Source organism: Pseudorca crassidens, chromosome 18 (assembly GCF_039906515.1).
Source record: "Pseudorca crassidens isolate mPseCra1 chromosome 18, mPseCra1.hap1, whole genome shotgun sequence".
NCBI lineage: Eukaryota > Metazoa > Chordata > Mammalia > Artiodactyla > Delphinidae > Pseudorca > Pseudorca crassidens.
In genome coordinates this window covers 16,871,814-16,893,766 of record NC_090313.1, presented here as the reverse complement: position 1 = coordinate 16,893,766, position 21,953 = coordinate 16,871,814, and the positions used below count along the sequence as shown (strand labels likewise).

General features: G+C 36.4%; 1 protein-coding gene across 1 annotated transcript in view; it reads left to right on the top strand.

Moving 5' to 3' along the window:
• GPC6 (glypican 6) overlaps positions 1 to 21,953 on the top strand; it is a 1,075,997-nt gene that overhangs the window by 320,577 nt on the left and 733,467 nt on the right. The gene's annotated exons all lie outside the window — the stretch shown is intronic.

The window sequence follows — 21,953 nt, the reverse complement described above, 5'->3', positions numbered from 1 at the left end:
GGATTTGCAACAGTTCTACTTTTCATATCCTACTCATAAATTTTTTAAAAATTTAGAAAGCATTAAAAATCTTTGCTAACGAAGAATTATCATTACAACATAGAAGGTAGAAACTGCGATTTCCTTGCGATTATATTTACAATTACTCACTTCAAATTATTCACTAAACCTCTATGAGAACTTGTAGAAATCTTTGCTGAATATGAATGCATTTTGAAAAAATGAGCCCCTGAGTTATTTACAGAAATACATATTTTATTGATTTTTTAGGCTTCATTTTGAAATATCACTTAGATTGCTCCTAAAATATGGGTAAAAATAGAGACATCAAAAATTTTTAGCAAGTGCCCCAAAATAATATTGCTGAGATTTTTTGACAAATAAAGTCCAAGTGTTTTCTCATAGAGATCTATTTTCTTACAAATAAAGCTTATCAAGGAAGCATGAAATTGAGAGCATTTTGAGGGCCTGCTGGAATTGAAGTCACTACACTCTGCTTACTCTTGAAAATCCTGCTTTTTTGATTTGTCTAAAAAGTGGGGGAAAGGAATAAGTTCAAGAAGCAGCTATTACATGGTCCTGCCTGAGTTCTTTGAAGGTTATAGGGGCAGCTTGGGCTTGTAGAGTGTAAGGTCAGATATGGCCTGGTGGGTGAGGAATCAGGGGGCTGAGAAGCAGGCCGACCCTGGGCAGTAGAGATGAAGGATATCTTCATAAGGTGCCGTTGTTGTCCTTTATCATTGATTAGTAAAAATGAAAATGCCAAAATGAGTGGTGGCTTAATTTAAAATATCAACATATTTAGTACTCTTTTTTAAAATCACTTCAATCCATTAAAAAAATAATAACCATAAGAATATCAATAGAAGAAGAGGAAATGGAAAATGGAATCAAGGAAAGATAACACTTCACAAATGACTCCGTAACAAATTCATTTACAGAGCAGTTCATTCCATTTTCACCTAAATGTATCAAAAAATTTTGTTTATAAAACAGCTTTCAGCAAGAATTCACCTTAAAACTACCTTTATAAGATTGAGCTTCCTGGGACAGATTGTTTGAAGGAATCCCCATAAGCTAATTTTTTGTAAATTTCTTAGTTATTCTTTCTTATTCTTAAAATAGTGGAATAGCCATCTTTCACCTCAATGCAATTAAACATAATAACTTAAATAACCAAGTATTACAATAAATAAGTACTGTCATTTATCTGGTACTGGACCAGGCAGGGAGAAGAAATAGAATCCAGATTCTGCTAACACCTTGGCTCATAGGAGCTCCTGGTACCTGGGAGTCCATTCTAGCAGAGGAACTTGACAAGATGCTAAACAATGAATGCTAAGTGGCAAGTTGCTAACATTATTACAATTGAGGTTTCAGAGAGCAAAGTAAGTTCACCACGGGTCAAAGCATTTGTTGAAGTGTTTGTGGAAAAGAGGTGGGGATGATCTTGAGCTGCATCGTGGCTTACATCCTGTGAGACTACACAACCATGGTTTTAAACAGGATTCATCTATGTTAAACTCTTTAAGGGGAAAATGACCTATCTGAAACGTCTCCAGAAAGAGGGTACAGAGGATTAGCAAAGTCTGGTTGTAAAAGGAGGCTCGATCTGGGGAGAAAGGTCTAGAGTGAGTGAGTGTGAGTGAGTTAAAAATGTGCCACCAGCAGGCTTGATCAACCCTCCTTTGTCTCTTCCTCCATTTAAAAAGTATTTCTTCTACATCCACACATCTGACAGCACAGGGAAGCCTAGTGTCAAACTAATCTGGTCTTCACTAGGAGGAAAGACTAGACAAAAATAAGGAACTTTCAAAAAGAGAAACCTGGGCAGGAAGTATACTTTGACTGCTTACTCCATCCATTGGAATCAGTGGGTCGTCAATCCATTGGGTAATACATTCTCTACCACGTGTTTTATCAGCAGGAAAACATTCCATTCCCATCCCTTCTCTCTTGCTTCTTCATCCCCACCCTTATTGAACATCTTACATAAAATCATTTTACATTGTCACTCATGGGCTAACAATTTTTATAGGTCTCATTTGACTGCAAGTAAATTTAGAGATTTCTTTATTCAGCCGTTATTTGTCAAGTACCTACCATGTGTAGCTGGGCACCCAGATGTCAGGATATTCCAGCTGGTGATTTAGCTGAGATACATGAATGTGTATACGTACACATATATATCTGGCTTCTTGTCCTTTTGGGAGAGAAAGCTCTTCTGTCAATTAAATACTGTCCAAAAGCTTTGTAATGGAGGAAACTTATAAAACTAAAGTAAATTTTTAAAATTTTGTCCAGATTTCAGCTTTTCGTCATCTCCTTTGTTCCTGCACTCCACCTAAGATCCTATTTACATAATTTTTCCTTTCGAGTGACTTATTAATAAGGACCTTTCTCCATTTTGCTATTTATCCTGAGATAGTAAGGTTTGGTGAAATTAATAGCTCCGGCATGCATCACCCGTAGTAGACATTCTGTAGAATAAAATGTCTCCTCATTTTTAAGAAATAATTGGAAAGGAAAAGGTACCTTGTCAGACCTCGTTCTGTCTATGGAAATCAATTCAAATCATGATTATACTCCTAGTCTATTTGAGAAGAATAAAATATTCAAAACTAATGACTTCAAGCTCTTAGGCCAAACTAGACTCTTATTGGTCAGAAACAACAACAAAATTCCACAATGGCTCTGGAGAACAGTTTTAAATTTTCTCAACCAATACAAATACTGTTTTTGATATGAATTGAGGAAACATCATTTTCAGGGACCCTCTACTGAACTTTCCTGAAATATTAAAATAAAGATGACTGAATTACAATTTGATTATCCCTCATTGCCATTTCCGTTGGGAAGATAATTAGTTTGGCATTAACCTTGAATGTGAAAAGACGCTAGGAAAGTCCAATTCCTGTGAGTGCTGTTATTTTCCAGAATATTCTTCCATACCCACTTTCTGACATTCTATGTAAGGGAAACAAACTTAAATGATTACTCACTAATAAATAATCTCGAGGGCAGATGAGAGGATAGAATGAATTGTGAAGCGTCAGTCTCTGTATTAAATTTATTTTTGTGTAGTATTGATAAAATCATACAAAGTATATAAAATATGGATACCAAACTTAAATATACACGTGGACTACTTCTTTCATTGCTTTATTTTTAAATACTATTTAAATGCCATAATGAATATCTCTTATTGCCAAAAAAAGTTGCAAAGAGTAACTGTTAAGCACACAGAATATTTCAAGAAATGCAAGTAACCTTAAATTTTCAGTTTCTAATTGTTCTCATACTAAAATTTGGAGATACACTTAATGCTTACTAAAGCAGTGCAAAAATATAACCCTTTGTAGCAAGTTATCTTCCATTTCATTATAGAATCATGACTCTTTCCTGTGAACCACATTACATCACTGACACTGAAAACTTTTAGACATGCATTCATATATTTTAGTATTACAATGAATTGCTTTAAATAGTTGATGCTTTAACACACTTGATGCTTGTTATATGTCATGCACTGTTCTAAGAACTTTCCGTATGTTAACTCTTTTTTTTTTTTTTTTTTGCGGAACGCGGGCCTCTCACTGCCGTGGCCTCTCCCGTTGCGGAGCGCAGGCTCAGCGGCCATGGCTCACGGGCCCAGCCGCTCCGCGGCATGTGGGATCCTCCTGGACGGGGGCACGAACCCGTGTCCCCTGCATCGACAGGCGGACTCTTAACCACTGCTCCACCAGGGAAGCCCTGTTAACTCTTTTAATCTTTGTAACATTTAATTAGATGGGTACTACCCAATTTTTCAGGGTAAACTGAGGCACGGGAGAGTTAAGTAAGTAATTTTTCTGAAGTCATACATTGTGGCTCCAGAGCCCGTCTTCTTTAAGCACCGTATACTAGTTTGTCACTTAATTGGATAAAACTAATTGTAAAATAGGATTAAGAATTTAAGGACTGATTTTCACACTTAACCATGCATTCATGCATACGTGCAACTTATACCTTAAGTGCTAACAGATGAATAATTATTAGACAAGGGATACTAGCTTATTCTTCTGTATCTAGATACAAGAAACATAATTTATTAAAAATAAATGTCTTTTCAAACGCAGGTGGGGTGAGAAGAAGACAGCAACGGGTTATTTTAATACATTTATCTGTGAGCTCAGATGAAAACATACATAAATCAGTATGATAACAAAACCATTACTCATAATCTTTGCAAAAAAAATTAGGAGAAATGCCAGGAGAATAAAAACAGGAAAAATTCTTGATATTCAAATGTCGGGGCGGGGAGTACACTATGTAAAGTGTAGACAGGTAAGTTCAGTGTCAGTTCCTTGCGAGAAACTCAAATGGAATAATAAAAACTAAAAGAAAAGTGATGATCTCCAGGGTTCTCTATGGATTCACCGAGGGTAAATCACACCAAATTATCTCATTTGACTTTTGATACTTTTTAGTTCAATAGATCTGCTAATTGCAATGAAGGATAAGCAAGTGCATCAGAATCATCTGGTGACATTTTCAACCAATCAGTAACTGCCTTTCCCCAAACTCGGCTTCGCACCCTGAGGGGTTGCACTTTTACCCTCCGCTACCACACACACACCTACCATCAGAGCATCACTGTCTGAAGCTCACCCCGTTCTGCCTTACCTTTGAGAAGCACTACTTATAGTAAGAGGCTATGGATGGGAGTGAGTTGCACCTGTGAATGGTTTACAGAATAAAAAGTTGAAGAATTGGGCTTCCCTGGTGGCGCAGTGGTTAAGAGTCCGCCTGCCGCTGCAGGGGACGCGGGTTTGTGCCCCGGTCCGGGAAGATCCCACGTGCCGCGGAGCGGCTGGGCCCGTGAGCCATGGCCGCTGAGCCTGCGCGTCCGGAGCCTGTGCTCCGCAACGGGAGAGGCCGCAGCAGTGAGAGGCCCACGTACAAAAAAAAAAAGAAAAAAAGTTGAAGAACTATTGAAGTAAGATGGAAAAAAATCAAAAAAACCCTACTATCTCTTAAGCATATATACCTGTATGTTCCAGATAAGAATTTGGAATGCGTTTCCCTATCATGTTTTTAGGTTTGAGCACAAAGTCTAGCCTTTAGTTGGATATTCAATAAATGTTTATTGACTGAAAGAGTAAAGGAGAGAGAGAGAGAAGATATAAATATACATATATAAAAAATCATCTTAACTATGATTCTCCTTTCCTTTATAGATGAGAAAATTGAGGCAAGTGAAAGATTAAATATCTTGTCAAAAGTCATGAAGGAAAAATATGATGATGCAATTCTCTTTCCCTCTTCTGCTTTCTCTATTTATATATACACATATAGATATACATGTATATCTATTATATATATATTATAACTAGAGAGTTAAATTGAGAGATAGATATAGTTATAGATATATCTTTGAATAGTGCCTGACATACGTAAGTACCCAATAAATATTAACTATAATTAGCTAATACCATTAGATCATATGATGTCAAGTTTCACTTTACACTTATAAGGCTGTCATAGAAATATTATGTCTTGTTCTGGGCAGTTTGTTTTAAGAGGAACATCCATAAAATAGAATGTGACCTGCTTGGGCAATGGGTTGGTATCCACTTCCTAATCACACCGTGTGCAGGGCATATAGACCTTCGTTAAAAACTGTTACATAAATGAATGGGAGGAAGAGACATGGCCACTCAGTTTTCAAGTATGTCAAGGTTGTTCATGTGGAAAACCAAAGAAACTTGGTGTTTGATAATCAGGAAATGCAGCTATTGCCAAAGATCACGTGTGCAAGTTTCTCCGGACAGTCAGCTTATGTCTGTGTAATTATCAGTTAGTGTTTAACTTAGTGTTCCTGTTTGGACAAGAAATTATATGGTTACCCCACATAAGGTTAAATATATTGTGATGCAGAAGAGGCACATTTAAGTTAACCGTAGGACAAATGCACAAGTATTAGAGCTCTTGAAAGATGAAAGAGGCTGCCTTTCGAAATTATGAGTTGATGTTACTGGAAATATTCAATTTGATTCAGGACAATGCCTCAATGTAAGGGATGATTCATTAACTGGATTGGAAGTTAGATTAGCCATACACTGTTACATCAATTACATGTAATCTAATAGATCCCATTTCCTAAATAGCTTCTTTTGCTCTACCTGCTACTTCTCTTAAAAAACCAAAACAAAAATTAACTCAGAATTTAACATTCCTATTTGTCAACTATAAATGCTCTAAATAAATCTAAATGATTTATTTACAAATAAATTAAGCTCCAGCAGAGCCTGAACACATTGGAGATTTGTACTAATATTTTGACATAGTTTTATTTTTCATAGCTCTTTAATAAAAATAGAATACATATATTTTTTGAAACAGATAATCTAATATTTTCTACTTGACTTCTTTTTCATCTCCTAATATTTTCAGGGGGGAAAATACTATGATATGTTTACTCTACCTCCTCAGACTGAATGACCTAGAAATTCATGATATAATCTGAATTAATTATTAAGCCATTTCTTTCCCTCCTACCAGTAGAGACTATTTTTAAATTTGGGGGCCATAAAGTCTTACTTGGATAATAGACCTGAATAAAACATCTATTTTATATGAATGTTTTCCCCAATATGTGTATTATTTTTTTTTTCAAAACTTGCATTTGGAACTATGTCAGTTACCAGAAAAATATTTTAGGACTCAAGGTTATATTTGATGAATTTAGTGACTGTTTACAAATAATCTAGGTTTTATTTAAAAAACCGTGAGCATGCTTTCTTTTCCCCTTTTTACTGCCTTCACTGGCTTCAGTCACTGATATATTTCAGTTGGGGGAATTATTTGTTTGTAAGCTATTTATTGAGTGCCTACTATGTTCTAGTACTATGAGCTAAGCTCATACATTCTTTGAATTGTAGGAGAGTTGTGAAGTGCTTTGCTTGAAACCCCTCTTGCAGATTCACACCCAACTGGAGAGGAATTTTCTTCGCAGTATTCCTGCATCACATGGAGCTCCCCTATTTTTACTGAGTATCTGTGTTTAACAGGCAGTGGGTACCTCCCTAGGGAGAGTCATGGCGGACTAGAGATGGTAGTGGTGAAAAGGTCCAATGCCTGTTTTAGTAGGAAAATCCCCCAGTCAGCCAAGTGCGCTTCCTTTGGAGCCCGCAGTGTTCAAATTCACAGGCTTTATCACCGTGCTCTGTGTGGCCTCAAACTCCTTTTAAACCTCAGCTCCCATGACATCACTGACACGTACTCCATGTTCCCCGCCTTTGCTTTACAGACTGGCACTTTGCCACAGTCATACTTCCCTAGAGCCCTCACTGCTACCTGCCAACACTGATTTTCCTTCCAAATCAATTTCAAATTCTACCTTCTTTATTTGATCTCCCCAGTATATTTATTCTTTTCTTTCTTCGAAGTACTCTTGTAACACTTGGAGCTTTTCTTCTGGTGTCTTTTATGGAATTGTATATTTTATTCTGATTATCGATGTTCTTAACTAATCCTGCCCATTAACTAATACTAGCCCATTAGACTAAGGAGGCTAAGCCAGAATTGCCTTTCTGTGAGCCCACCGAAGTGGATGCATATTGCCTTGAAAGTACCAGGAAATATCTCTTGAGTGGAAGGAGTCCATCTTGGTAGTCAATGTTTATGGACTGTGTTCCCATTTACCATTCTATGACTGATACGTGATTTTTTCTTTCTTGCACCTTAGTTCCCATATCTTCACATTGGTTGTATTTCTTATTCTAAAAAATGAAAGTGAGAAAAGCAATTAATATGTCATTATCATGTAGTTCAAAGGAAAAGGTAATTAAGTAAATCAACATTATATTTATTCTTTATTTCTTGTATATTCAAAACTATTTTTTAAATATAAAATATTTTTAAGCAGCACATTTCCTACATTGTTTTTCTGTTTTTTAAAGGTGACTGAAATTAGTGTTACTATTCACTTTTAATCTTGCTCCGTTGACCCAAACTATTTGAATAAGTAAGCTTCTTTGTAAAAAAAAAAAAAAAAAAAAAAAAAGAAAATTCAACAGAATTCCCAAACATGAACGTGTATGCCCTGAAAAGACATAGTCTTCCAATAGCACTTTTCACGTAAGTTGTCCTAGAAATGAAGGCAAGTCCTAGAGAAAAAGTTTAGTCCTAACAGAGGAGAACTTTGTGCAATTTAACCCTTGGTCTGCCAGGGTCACAGAGAGGATGGGAGGTGATGAGTGAGAGTATTACCAAGAAATAGAGGTAAGAAAGAGCACTAAGTGCATTGAAACAGGTTCTGCAAATGTTCCTTGTATTTAATTTCACAGGAATCTTTGAGATTCAGCCTACTTCTTTCTACTCTTTCAGTTCAGTCAGCCTTTGTTGAATACCTACTATGTATCAGTATTTGTAACAGGCCGCCTATACAGCTATGAATAAGACATCATAGTTTAATTTTGACTATTGACTAGTGGTGAAGATAGACACATAAATATTTAGATGCTAGCCCAGGTTCTCAAGCTACAAACTGAAAAGTGACCGTAGATTCCCCTGAATCACTTCTGCTTTTGTTCTCCATCCCACCTCCATCCAGTCAGTCTTCAAGTCTTCATGGTCTTCGTTCCGAATGTCTATCAAATCTGCTCTTCTTTGCTCTTGTCACTGCCTCCTTCATTCTCTCTTCACCTAACTGATCTACTTGCCAATAGGTTGAAACCCTTCCCACCTGTGCTCAGTGCTGCTGCCTGATTGGTCTTTTTAAAAATTTCTGATTATTTTCTTTTCCCTTGTTAAACCCTGTTGTAGCTCCTTTCCTTGTCCCCTGCTCCCCCATCTCATTCCCCACCCCACTCCCACCCCCAGCAAGGAGGTTTAAAGCTCCTGTTTTTTCTCTTAGTTATCTAGAGCCTCATTTCTTTCTGCCTGTCCTCTACTAATCTCTCCTCACCCTGTATTCATTCCTTTCTTTCCTCTTGCAGTATCCAGACTCATGGTATCAACTCACATTTTGTCCCTACTTACAAGATTGTCTTCTGATACAGTGATCAAAAAAGCTGCTGCAGTCTGGTTTTCCCTATTCCTTATGGTGTAGTGGTTTCAATCCTATACCTCCCCACCTTTCTCTCAGTACTTCTCGCCTGAAGCCTTTCTCTCCTGCAGCTGTCTACTCTCAGTCTGACCCAATAATATGGCTATTGAATGAATAACTGAATAAATGAGGTAAGTCATTTACATTTTGGTGGCCCTTATCCGGGCCACTGATTTTATGAGATCAGAATTCTTCCCTTTAGATATTTCTTCATAGCGTGTTATTATAGATTTAGTGGAAGAAACTTCTTAAGTTTTAATTTTAGCTAGGTGGAGATGAGGACAGTAGTGATGAAGGGAAGGTAGAGGTCAATTTTAAACGAAACTGACTTTCAGAAGAGCAGGGTTTGGTTCTGATCGGTGAGATTTCTAGCTTTTTTTTTGTCATCAACTTACTGAAAAATATATTTTACATCATGACACAGAATGTGTGTGTGTTTGTGTAGTCCTGGATTCGTTTATTCAATAAATATTCACCAAGCCTCTCTGTGATACTGTGATCACTTATATTCAGGGAAGATAAATGATAAACAAAGGAGATATGTTATATTAGGAGATCATGAGTGACCTTGAGATAAATTATGGTTGAAGAGTGTGTGTGTGTGTGTGTGTGTGTGTGTGTATGTGTATCACATATGTATATACATATATACAGACACATATATATTCTATACTATATGTTTATATATAATATGTATCTCCTATACTTATATATTATATATACACATATGTACATACACACATATATAATTGAAAAAAGCTTTATAAAATACATACCTTTACCATGTGATGAATTATGATATTTCTTCTCTTCTGCTATCTTCTGTCTTATTTTATTTTGAAAAAATGCTGGTTGCAACTCACTGGATTGATTTCATAATACATCAGTGCATTGAGACTTACAATCAGAAAAACACTGGTTTAGTAAGTGTAAAATGTGTCACCACAGTCAGTACCTTTAAGATTGTGTAGACAGAGACTTCAGAATATTATTATTTGCATACAATTAATGGTAGATAGCTGTAGCATGAAAAGCCCATGTTTCATCAAACTTCTCATTTAGAATCATAGGTTTAATTTCATGATCTTCATCAGTTATTAATTGTTAAAGAGTCTAAAATCTCATTTGCAATGAAATGAACATTTTCATAAGTATAATTACATGAGAAATCACTCATTCAAGTGCTATCTAAAGTTTAGATTTCCTTTCCATAGGGTAGAATTCTGACTCAACTTTTGAGATTAAGGCAATGGTAAGTTTTAAACAATGGCAGTGGCTTCTTATGGAAGACTGGAATGTGAGTCAGTTACAACTTTGACAACTGATTTATATCTACATTATGGCATGTTAAAAAGAAACGGTAAAATCTAGCTCCTTTTCATGTTCATTATAGTCTCTACCATTGAAAAAGTTCACTGAGTGTATATCTCCTAAAGATTAATTAAAAAAGAAGTATAGTTTCCGTATTGAAGCTACAGATATATTTCATCTTTTAAAGCACTCAGTACAGAGCCACAAATCATGTTAACATCCCGGGGAAAGTTTAAAATGTTTTGAAAATTCTAAAGCATTATGGGCGTTCCAGTTCAATCCATGATTATCAAAATTAGGATGAGACTTGTGTTTCTGTTACTGAAATAAAAACCACAGTCTAACCAATAAAGTGGATCACCAGTTATGTAGAATAAAGTAGTATTTTTGCTTTAAAGGTATTTTTAAAAATTTATTTCCTTCAGTGGAAATGTCTGGATAATACATAACTTTGTTTTTATGTTTGTACTTAGAATATTAAAGAAGCCATTATGTCATATATGGGAATGCTTTTAATTATAATAAAATAATTATGTAAGGCTAACCAAATGAACAGATGCTTTTTGATATGAATATTTAGATCTACCCTTTATGAGGTTACATAGGGCAGATTTAATTATTGATAAACCACACAGTTAATGAAATTGAACTCATGCTTATCATTTTTAAAGGTGACACATAATTGCCAGAGGAGCTGCAAACCATAATCTTCAAAATTTAGCATAATATCCAAACTGCTCAGTGAAGATACTGAGTATCCAACTTTGTTACTTTATAATCAACAAAGTGTCTTTTGCTTATCTAAATGTATGATAATACCTCTCAAAAAAATAAATTACAGTGGTTTAAAGCATAAAGTGAGTTGTGTTGCTTCGGTTCCCTTATTATAGATTAAAATAGATTGTAAAACACTTCATGTGGCATTTGACTATGCACTTTAGGTTAGAATTCCAGTGTCATAGGAACTTGCCAGAAATCAGAGGTTAAAATAGAGTTCCAAGTCTCTGCTCTAGACCAGAAGGTGCAAAAATGCTATTAGTAAACGAAGGAAGAAAAAAAAATCTGATGTTAAGTTCATTTATCTTCAAAGACATAGGAAAAAAAGTATTTTTCCATCATTCATTCACTACATGTCAAGATAGAAGGGGTGTGTATGTATGTATGTATGTGTTGAACTTGGTTGTTTATGAGTGTGACTGCATCTTTTTCGATGGAAATAGTTGGAGTAGTGAAGGCAAGAGGGATGAGGGAAACTGCTCCTAAAAATCCACGTCTCCACAGACCCTTAACTGGGTATAATGGTGGAATTCATTCCAAATGCTTTGCCTTCCAGGTGTAACGTTTTAGCTTTAAAGCATAGACTCTGTCCTCCTTCGGCTTCATTTGCTATTTCATGTGTGTGTGCTAGTAATACCCTTCAAAGAAGCTGCCAGTGGCATGTAGAAACAGTGGGCAGGAAAGAGGCATACCAAAATTAAGTTGCAAATTACACCCCCCTCCGACCCCCGTTTACTCTTTCATCCTTTATGACCAATGTCACCACCCCTTGGGCACAATCTGCAACATTTGAGAACTGCAAGTACTGCATGAGGATATAAGTAAAAGAGCCACAATCATATCAGGTCGTCTGCATTAATTTCTTAGTTTGTATCTGAAACTCAGCTAAGTGATTTCTTTTGGTTATTAGGCTTAAAGGTGGAAGAGTCTGGGCCGTAGGAGTGAAACAAAGGGTTAGGGAGCCTCAGAACCAGCTGTCTGTTGAAAATATTTGCTATACAGTAACATTCATCTTAACATGCTTTATATGGAGCTTTGACATATTATTTGTCTCTTTCAATCTCTGTGATACACACATACACACACACACACACACACACACACACACACACATGCCACTGATGCCACTGATGCCACTTCTGGGTTTTCAAATTTTTGATCAAATTTTCCCTAGAAAGGCTGTAGTTTTTTATATTGATTGCTTTGTCATTACTACTCAAGGAGTTCACTGTTTGAACTTGCTTCTTGCTCTACGTCAGAAACCATCGCTCAGAGTATGTCCTTGGAGAAGACATTTAGGGAAGGAGTTTGTTACCCACTCATTTCTAGGCCTCCCTTCTCTCCTCTGGTGTTTTGGATTTCCATATCTTTGGATCTCAACTTCACAGAGAACCAGTTCTCCCTTAAAATGTAGGCTTTGCCTCCTGATCTACGGGCGGATGTGGAAGTGATGTTTCTTTTCATTGTGGTCTATAAAATGTAGAAATTGCCTGGTTCTAGTCAATTTGAGACAATTGGTGGGCAATTGACTAGATCACACATCAATCTGATACGACAGTTATTGTGTCCAAAACCTCAAATGCTGTAAAACTGTCGGTCTCCTTGTACATTTATGTTCAAGGCGTAACAGACTTTATTCCCTCGTCAAGTATTTTTGTTTTGTTTGTTTGGTTTTTGTTTTTGTTTTTGTGGCACGCGGGCCTCTCACCGTCGTGGCCTCTCCCGCTGCGGAGCACAGGCTCCGGACGCGCAGGCCCAGCGGTCACGGCTCACGGGCCCAGCCGCTCCACGGCATGTGGGATCTTCCCGGACTGGGGCACGATCCCGCGTCCCCCGCATCGGCAGGTGGTCTCCCAACCACTGCGCCACCAGGGAAGCCCATTTTTTGTATTTTTTTGATTAGATAGTGGATTATTAGAAACTATGTCAGAACTTTAATGTTCTCTATTGACCATGCTACCATAAGTGTTATTTTCCTAGACACAGTGAATCACTGTGTATAGCTCCTCAGAAAATATTTAAAAACTAAACTACAATGTAACAGCCCAGAAAAAAATATAGTATTACACTGTTAGAGACTTTCTTTATGTCCAAAATCTGATATGCAAACACCAAAATGATTCAGATAAAGTTTATATGATCAGTATTGCCAAGCAGTTGAGGACATGGGTTAAGAAGTCTGGGTACAAACTCCTCTATTGTTTGCTTGGGCAAATTACTTCCGTGTACCTCAGTTTTTTTCCATATGCAAATTGGGCATAATAATAGAAACTAGCTCCTTGGGCAGTGGTAAGGATTAAATGAAGTGGTAAGAAAACAATGGATGACAGATAGTAAGCATTCAACCAATGCGAGCTGTAGTTATTTTCAATATTAAATACTTGTAGTCAGAGTTCCCAAATAGTGAAGGAAATACATCAATCCAGAATTTATTTTTCAAAGAAAAGAATATAATTGTTTGATTTTTATTCTTTATTTATTTTAAAGAAGAGAGTGTGGTACAATATCTCTTAATAAAATACTAAGAGCAAAGAAAAATGTGTTTATTGAAGCATGATACTTTTTGTTTATAAAATTAAAATAGTTACCAAAGACAGAACGTTTTCCTAAACAGAGTGAAGAATCTTGTCATCGTGTTTTGCTTTCTCTTTCCTCTCGCTCATCATGTTCCTTTTTCCTCTGAACATACTTGACTTGATGATCTGTTTTCTATTCATACAATTGCTTCATTATTTGCCATCTACAATTTAATAATGTATTATCCATCATGATATCAGGGGTAAGAATAAGGTCACCGATTCCCCATGCATTTCAATTTACAGACTCTGGCGAAAACAGAACACAGATTCAGATGTTTAATAACATTGTATAATTTTTGTTTACTTTAAACATGTTCTTCGGGCTTCCCTGGTGGCGCAGTGGTTTCAAGTCCGCCTGCCGATGCAGGGGACACGGGTTCGTGCCCGGTCCGGGAGGATCCCACGTGCCGCGGAGCGGCTGGGCCCGTGAGCCGTGACCGCTGAGCCTGCGCATCTGGAGCCTGTGCTCCGCAACGGGAGAGGCCACAACAGTGAGAGGCCCGCGTACCGCAAAAAAAAAAAAAAAAAAAAAAGTTCTTCAAATCTCCATTTCCTAAGAAATAAATGTAGGCCAATAAAAGTTTCCCATGTTGGAATCTGGTAGGTATGCTTCTTAGAATCTAACCCCACCAAGGTTTTCTTCCAAACTACCAAGAATCATTTTACTTATCAATCACAATCATGTGAATTATCAAATAGACTTAAAATTAGCATAATTGAATGTTATCCAAAGTTAGCGTCTTATCCTGCTAGAAAAGTACTTGATCCTCCTAAGGTCATGGCATTAATCTTTTGATTTCTATATTGATTCTTTTTGTTGAGAAGATTGATGCCATCATTTTTTATCACATTTTCCATAAGATAGTTAATAAAAAAGACATTTAATAACTGATGCCAGGTGGTTTATGTATCCACCATATCTTCTGTGCCTTTTTTTCTCTTTCCCTAACCATTGTGTTTTTAATGGGTTGTTTGGGCAGCTGCCATACAAATGCTCTTACGTAGATCACATGTCATCCAGTGCAGTTACCCTAGAAAAGAAAACTCTTTATAACACAGGTTCCCCTGAAATTTCCAGAACAACACTTTATGTACAAGGACCTCAATCCATGCATTTATACAGTCTGCTGTGTGACACGGGAATATTCATAGAGGGATGTTCTGAGTTACAAAGACAGGTTTCACATTGTCTCCTGACCTTCTCTCTAAGCCTGTTCATTTATTGAATCTGATCCTCAATTTCCTCATCTATAAAAAGAGGAAAAGAAAATAAAATCAGCTACTTATTAGCTCATTAGCAGTGACCAAATGAGCTAACATGAATGGTCTATGGTGCCTGGTACATAGTAACTGCATAGTAAATAGTAACTGAACTAAAGGAAATCCAAATTGGGGAGAAGCAAAATCCTGTTTTCTGCCCAAGCTTTCTTGGGTATTTGAAGAAGGACCATCTCAGTATAAACACATAAACATGTATGTATGTAAAAATATGTCATCTGTGTTTTAATTGCTTTTTTATTTTTACGTAAGAAATTTGTCTCTTTAGCCTTTTGAGTTTCACTTTGTTTTGTGAAACAGGTAAGAAATTGAATTAAAATCTCTGTCAGATAAGCTCTTCTATTCTCACTTCCTTTTCAAAACATAAATGCAGCTAATTGGCCCATTCTATAAAAATAACAATTTTTTGTTGTTATAATAATAATTATTTTGTTATAAAGATAATAATTTGAATTGTTATGTAGTTCAGAATATAAATTCTTAATTAGCAGACTATAATTAATGTGGGGGGAAGAGGATGTATTGAATATTTCAATGAAAATTTATCGGAGGTGAGCAATTATGAAATTTTTATTTTTTACCAACCAAGGGAAAGTTGGTTGTGTCTTATAATATGTGTCATTAGACCACTGATCAGTCTTTTTTTTTAATAGAAACAATTGCCTATAACTTTACATTTGGGGGAAAACACATCTGGTAGAAAAATCAACTTAGTTTCAATGTTTAAAGTTCTGGTTAGATGGCTAAATATTTTCTCAAGTTGCGAGAGTCAAAGAAACAGATTACGGAGGGTAAGAAGAAGTGTTTCTTGTTAATGACATACAATGTTAGACGGATCCTTCAAATATAACTAGTAAACGCACAGGCAAGAACCATACTAAATAATATATCAGTCATTACTTGAAATAACAAGTGCTCCCTTTAAAATACCATTTTATGAATACCCAGAGATTAAAGAAACACAAACCACAATTCCCACAACCAAAGAACACGTTTATGAGGTATGTAGGACTAGTCATGAACTTTCAACACCATTAACTTGCTCCCTCTTTTTTTTTCGAATCATAAGTAATTATTAACTTTAGTAAAATACCTATGATTATTCTCCAGTGTGTGATCACTTAACCAAAAGGAAATAACACATCATCATAAACTTCCACAGTTACAGTTTGTTTATTTTCTGCTGAAATGGATTGAAAGTTTTAACCTCCTTTGAATTACATTCGCTTAAACATTTTATAATAGTCTTATGCATAGAATGGGAACTGTCTAAAAGCCATACCAGAATTAAAATTATACTTAGGCCACACCAGAAGAGCACAGAGGTTACTGGGGTAACATGGAGGATAGATGGAAGTCATGAAGGAAAAGAAATCTTATTGAAAATCCAGGGATTCAACTTGACTATTTATAATGGCTTGCCAAGTTTTTACTTACTCAGTTTTTACTTAAAGAAATTTTAAAGTTAGAAGGAAGATTAGACACAGAGTCCAGGAGCTTTCAAATTCCTTCCTTTAGCTACATAAACCTTTAAAAAATTAACTTAACAAGGTCTGTGAAGGCGCTTAGGTCTGCCTATGTCATCTCTGTGTCCTCAGCGGCTAGAAAAGTTCTTGGCACAAGGAAGTGCTCAATAAATATGAATTGAAAAAAATGAAGCCAATACAAGCAACATTTTTCTGGTTAGAGCACCAGCAGGAGGGCTCAGCAGCCCGCTCAGGCCCTCAAGAAGCGCCTTGGACACACATGCATGGACTTCCGGGCTCTGTAATGCCGCTTGACCATCACTGAGTTTGATCCTCTCATTTTACGTAAAAGACAGTGGAGCTCAGGTGTTGAAAGACCCCTAGTCTCAATATATTTTTGGTACCCAGGAGGAAAAAGACATTCTAGGGTATTCTGATAGGTCGTTTTGTTTTCAGAGAAATTATTCTCGGAAGACAAATTATAAAAGAGAAATGGCCTATAACCCCTTTACTGTAATCTTTATGGTTACTACACATGCCATGATAATTAATGTATTCAAAATTAATATATGATTTTCTTTTCCCAAATTATTTTGTCTTATTCTTTACATATATATTTTTCATGATATTGTTATTAAACATAGGAAATAGCTTACTGCTCATTTATTGTTAAAAAGAGATTTCTGTTTCACATAAAAATTTTAATCTTGTTCTGGTTCCTTAGGGGAAAAAATCAAAAGAATATACACACACATAAATATATTGTGGAAAAGTTAACATTTAATTTTTCTACATCTAAAGTAAGCTGGCTGACATTTATAAATATCTATTTTAATTGATTTATTTCCCTAGTCACCATTTTTTAAATTTTATTGAGCATAGAATCCAATTTTTTATCCATATATATGCACATATGTATATATATATATATGCATGTTGTGCCGATGCGTAAATATATACATATATAAATATATATGTGTATATGTATGCATGTATGTATCTTAATAAAATAAATAAAAATGATAGGCATGGGGCTAGAAAAGTCATAGGTTAATAAATTGATCATAAAAAGTAATATCAATCAAGAATTGTACAGCTAAATTCTGCCCTGGTAGAAATTTCTCAGTGAAATCAATGAGCCTCACATATTCATCACAATCAGAATATCCTCAATTGTACAGGGCTTAGGAGAGAGTAGGAAAAGTGCTTTGATAAGATGTATAATTAGTGAGGCAAAGATCAAGGCTTTAAAGAGAGGGCTTAGCAAAACAGATGTCCAAGGAGCCTTGGTAAACCCAACATCTCTAATTACACTTTGGCTGGAAGAAGGTGAAAAATTCACGCCTGGCACTACTTGCGAGTCCATTTTATTCTTAAAATACCTTGACAAATTTATCATGCTTCAAGTATTATAATTAACTATTCTAGGAGTTATTGAAAATATTTCAGTATTAGCACCATCAACTGGAAAACATCAACGCATGTTTAAAAATTAAGGTAGACAAGGATTTACGTGTTTGAATAGTAACAAATCATTCATTATCCACACTGCATCCTTTTGAAAGAGGGCTGATTTGTCTAGTGTTTTTACAACATGCAGAGTTTGAATTATGGGCATATGAGTTCAGTTGAGACATCCCCTCATCTGAGGAATGGCTTAAATGCACCGAATGTATGGCTAAGTCATCCTACTTCCTGATTTTCCAATATTGCTTGAGACATTGACTACATGGATTATTGTACAAGAGAAGAAAACTTCGGTATCACAGCTCTAAAACTGAATGCTTACAGTAGATAATTACAAAAGTAACGAAAAGTCTATGTTCCTTAAATGTCTTTATAAAAATCCATCTTTCAGTTTTGTAATGCTTGTGTCTTTTGGTTTTAAATACAGATTACTTCTGGTGTGTGTGTGTGTGTGTGTGTGTGTGTGTGTGTATGCATGTGTGTGTTTTATTAAAATGTATTTCTTACATTTTATGTTTTCATAATACAGCAGAGTATTTTTATATTTTAATATAGGATTTTACTATGCCATTGTTTTATAAGATTGCTCAATTATATATTGAATACATTCCAAGTATTATCACTATGCCCTTGGTACAGAGCAGATGAGAAGTTTACTTCTGCAGAAGGGATATGCTTCATACTTTAAGATTTTCCAAACTGCTGACTTATCACACCATTCAGAAGGATGTTAAACCTTTTTTAAATCATAAACTTCCATGTTGAATCTTTTCCGCAGCCAGACTTAGCATCTTTTTGAAATTTCCCAAATCAGTTAATAAGATTTTCTCTACCAAAATATATGATGTTTCTATTCTTCTATCTCTGAGATACATTTTGTCCAGCAGGATAGAAACCAACCATCTTAATTGTCACCACTGTGTCAACGTTGACTGATTAGCACATTGTTCTCATTGCAACATATGGCTAGCTCATAATTAACTGAAAATAATTCAGTGGCCTTGTTTGGCTTTAAATCAAGTAAAATTCAACTTGAGGCAGCCGTGGCTGACATAATTTACGATGGTAATAATATTGCATTTTAAATCATATCAGTTCATTTCCTCTTTGGCATTTTTCTTTAGCTATAGAATGTCTCTAAACCACATCTGTGTTAGTCTAGCTCATGAGTAAACTTTTTAAATAAAGTGTGCAGAATGTGTTTTTATTTATTGAAAAGATGTTTTCAATTACCATTAAGTTCATTGTTGGTCTAATGTTAGCAGCTTAAATATTTGAAGCTGTTCTCTGGAAACCAGACACCTGTCCGAATTTTTAAAATCTAGTAGATTTTTCATTTTATTGTGGTTTTACAAAACAACTGTTGATTACTCAAAGCAAAAGTCCCTTTGATGAGTAAAGGGTTGGTCAGAGTGCAAAGAGTGGGTTAGTAGCTATTTTCCTTGGAAATAACCAATCTCCCCACTTCCACCCATCTCCTGCTATCTTCAACCTTTACTTCATATACTGCTGACAACTGCACTTCCTTCACTTATTTATGATTTGATGAGTCAATATTGTTTTTCATCTCACTGGGCGGTACTCCTGTGTGTTATCTTTTTTTCCATGTGTGATCAAAAAATGTTTATTGAACAGTCGTTTCCCTGTGCCTGTTCCTTTATTTCAGGCTATTTTTGATGAATAAAGAATTCTCCCATTGTAATAGGGTGGTGATTCATTTCAAGAACGTTTTATTTCTTGCTCATGCTACATGAATAAGACGGCTCCAGGGGGAAGAGGTTGAGATTGGGTCTGTGCTCTACATAATTACTTAAGAGCCAGGCTGCCAAGGGCTCCTGTCAATGATGTGGCAGTTAACACATGCTGTCAAGGTTCACCTTAAGAAGGGGGTTCCTGTATCTTTAACTGCAGTGACCTAGAAGTGGTCCACGCCCGCTTATTCACAACTCATTTGCCAAGCTTAGTCACATGACCTCTACCTTACTTCAAGGGAGGCTAGGAATTGTCCAGGCACGTGGAATATTTCCTGAACACCACTGTCTTTGCCACAGTCATTGCATAGTTTATAATTTTATTAAAATAAGCCCATAAAAATGGGATTATCCATGATAAATCTTGTGGGAGCCGTGTTTCCCAAACTTGGTTGATAATTAGCATCACTTGAGTTATGTCCCCCCAATTAAGAATCCTTGCACGTACCCCAAACCTACCAAATCAGAATCTTCTTGGTGGAGCCCTTGGAATCAGGATCAGCAAGTTCCCACATGATTCTTATTAGATGGCAACTTTGGAAAACCAGTGCCAGCTTGCTTGAAAGTTTCAGAGTAAAAGGAGAAGTAAATACCTCTTGCTGCTGTCACACAATTGCACGTGTCACATCATAATAGAACTCTCACAAATATTTACAGCAGTATTAATTGCTAATATTTGTTGAGAACTTACCATGTCCCAGGCACTGTGCTAAAGTCCTTGATATCTAACAAGCTCACAAATTGGGCTCCATGATGACCACCACTTGACAGGTGAGGCAAATGAAGCTTTAAGAAGGCTAGGGCTTCCCTGGTGGCGCAGTGGTTGAGAGTCCGCCTGTCGATGCAGGGGACACAGGTTCGTGCCCCGGTTCGGGAGGATCCCACGTGCCGCGGAGCGGCTGGGCCCGTGAGCCATGGCCGCTGAGCCTGCGTGTCTGGAGCCTGTGCTCTGCAACGGGAGAGGCCCCAGCAGTGAGAGACCCGCATAACACACAAAAAAGAAGGCTAAGTAAAATTTGTTCAAAGAGACAGGAAAGACAAATTGTTAAGGTATAGGTTAAATCCAGAATCAATTTTTTTTTAACATCTTTACTGGAGTACAATTGCTTTATAATAGTGTGTTTCTGCTGTATAACAAAGTGAATCAGCTATATGTGTGCATATATCCCCATATCCCCTCCCTCTTGCGTCTCACTCCCACCCTCTCTATTTTAGTATCTGTCTCTCCCTTTCTCTTCTTGTTCTCTCTCTCTCTCTCTCTCTCTCACACACACACACACACACACACACACACACAGACTTTCATCCTCAAATTAGAGACTTAGAGTGCTGGATGATTTTTCTGAATGATCCCCCTACTCTCTCCCCCAGCCTGAGTGACCGAGGCTTTTTAGTAATATTTATTAGAAGAAATACATTCTCAGAGTTAATATTCTCCAAGTTAATACTGAGTTAGTACTAACTCTTGAGTTAGTACTTGAGTACAAGAAGTCTAGTTTCTTTTTTTTTTCTCTTTCCACTGTCTTTCAGACATAGGTGTAGCTTCTCAGAGCATACATGTGGAGAATTGCCAATATAGTGAATTTTCTCCCACTGGCCTTGTCTGATCTGAGAGCTAGCAGTGGACAAGCTAATGGGAAACTCAGTAACTAGCAACACAGCGAATATGAGGAGATTTAAGAGATTAAAATAATACATCTCAGGGGAAGAAACCAATTGCCTCATTTTAAAGTACATTTGAAACACTGTGGGCTTGACTGTAGTATTGAAATGAAGAAGATTTTCATTTCAAAAGGAGGGTTTTGTATGTCTGAATTTCACTCCCTGTTATCTGGAACTCGGTTTCACACCAGAAGCACTAAGAGCTGTTTCATTGTGAATGGAAATGCAAGATGAAGAAAGGAGAATAAAACCAGCTTCTTCCTGATTTTCCTGTAAAAGTACAAAAATGATCTTTAATAAAGAAATAATAAAATGGCAGGTGTGCAGCACTTAGAGAAAAACCACATGTGTAACGTTACACTCACATAAATAATAAATTATGGTAATGAACTTCTTAATAGCACCTGATAACCAGATGTGCAGAAAAGGAGCCAAAGCTCACCGTGAATGGCTTAACAAAAGACGTAAATCAACACATCAGTAGCCTTTATCATCACAAAGTAGTGCTTTTAAAAAAACCAAGAGCTAAGAGCTGGCCTATATATATGAAGGAGATAAATCTATTCATAAG